The sequence below is a fragment of the Fringilla coelebs genome (assembly GCF_963513975.1).
Source record: "Fringilla coelebs genome assembly, chromosome: 19".
NCBI lineage: Eukaryota > Metazoa > Chordata > Aves > Passeriformes > Fringillidae > Fringilla > Fringilla coelebs.
In genome coordinates this window covers 4,065,413-4,067,541 of record NC_140045.1, presented here as the reverse complement: position 1 = coordinate 4,067,541, position 2,129 = coordinate 4,065,413, and positions in this window count along the sequence as shown.

Sequence of the window (2,129 nt, the reverse complement as noted above, 5' to 3'; positions counted from 1 at the left end):
GGAAGGTTGCCCTCTGTCTCCTTCCAGTTCTGAAACTTAGAAGGCTGACCCACCAGAAGCAACAGAGGCTTGGAAGCAGTTGGGAGGAAACAGAAATAAATCAGGCAATAAACAACTTCCAAGGACTAATTTGCAGTGGGGCAACACTGAGGAGCTTTTCTCGCACATACTTCAATACTGATAAATTTTGTCACTTTTAACAGGGTGTCACTGGCCTCAAACTCAACCTCTGATCACCTAAAGATACCCAGAATTTGGGATACTGCTGGTCTCTGGCCTCTGAGTCCAGCCTCACCAAACATCAGAAGCATCACCAGGAAGTCCTGGGTATTATGAGCAAAGAAATTACATGTAGGGTTCTCAAAAATGTGCAGTGCATCAAACAGTGCTGCTGCCAGGAGTGAGAGACTGGCATGAAATGAAATATTCAGTTACAACAAGTGGCTGTAGAGAAATTGAGTAGGAAAAAGAAGATAAAGAAGCTGGAATACTAAGCAGAGACAATTATAAGCAGGATAAAATATTTAGCAGTATTGTTTAGAGGAAGAAAACACAACATTGATAAAGTGGTGACAACAATGAATTTATAAAAATGTAAGAAAATTAAGGCTGAAGCAAAATACTGAAAAGCTTGCAAGTAAAACATCAATGCCTGATGAGGGAAGGAGGAGGGGAAAAAAGATAAAGGAAGAAAAGATCTTTCTGCTGCAAACATGAAAGATAAATGGTCCAGCAGAAAAAGCAAAAAGAGGGGGATAGTAATAAACAAAGACTTGTTTATTTGAATGTTTGGGTGTATATACATGTGTTTTCTTTAAACATGATCAGGTTAATAACGGACAGATGAGACATCACTTTAGAATCTCCATTTATTGATAATGTAAGGCAGATTTGCAGCATCACTGACTTTGATATATGGTTTTCCTCTTAATATCTATCACTAAGATCATTTTTCTTAATGCTAGAAATTAGAAGATAAACGGAGATGGTGGGGTGCCGAGTTGGATCTGCTATCAGAATTCAAGGCTGTATTTCACACATAGACCATTCTTACCCTACCCTGTACAATTACCCCGGAGAAGTTTTGCAAAGGAAAGCAAACAGAACAGAACGGCTGCCGAAGCCTTTTGTGTAAGAGCTGCCGCACTGCTGATAAGGAGGTGGTTAAATGGAGCCGCTGTTGAATTTCCCCACGGCCGGGGCGGACTCGGCGTTTCCCTCAGACCCGCCGCCCTGACAGCGGCCCCGGCCCCAGCCCGGCCCCGCCGCGGCTCCCGGGGCTCCGGCCGCAGCGGCACTTCCCCGGGGACAGAGGAAGCTCTGATGAACCGGGAGACTCTTCACCCGGAGACACTGATGAACCGGGAGACACTTCACCCGGAGACACTGATGAACCGGGAGACTCTTCACCCGGAGACACTGATGAACCGGGAGACACTTCACCTCAGAATTCAAGTTTCCCGACACCCATGGGCAACTTCTTGTGCTTTCCTCTGAGGAAACCTCGCGGCTAGCTAAGGTTAAAGCTACGGGATAACAGCAGGAACTCATGGCCGACCAAGTATAATCCCTCCCACCACAAAACTGATACCGATTTATACCTGAGCTTCTATTTTGACAAATTTAGCTCCTGAGATCAGCAGACAGCGGAGCGGTCCCTCAGGCAAGAGGGGCGTCAGCCACCTGTGCGGCCGCGGGGGCAACGGGAGGTGGCATGGAGAGGCCGTGGGTACACGCAGAGCCGGGGGGGGCACGGAGAGGGGAGGGCCGGGGCAGCGCAGGGCTCGGGGCAGCCCGGGGCTCGGGCGGAGCGCTGCCGGCGGGGTGTGAGGGCGGGGACCGGCGAGCGGCCCCTCAGGCCGGCGGGGGCCCCCCCGTACCCATCATGCCCCGCGCCGGAGCGCGAGCGGCGCTTTCCCGCGAATTCAGTTCAAAGGCGGGGGGTGGGGGGGGCGCGCGCCGAGCGCGCGGACCAACCAAACGCTTCCAGAACCATCCGCGCGTCACGCGGGGGCGGGGCCGGAGCCGGCCAATGGAGCGGCGCGGCGCCATCCCCGCGGCCAATGGGCGCGCGCGGGGGGCGGGCGCGCGGCGGCGGTCGGGCTCGGCGGCCGCGGCGCTGAGGGGAG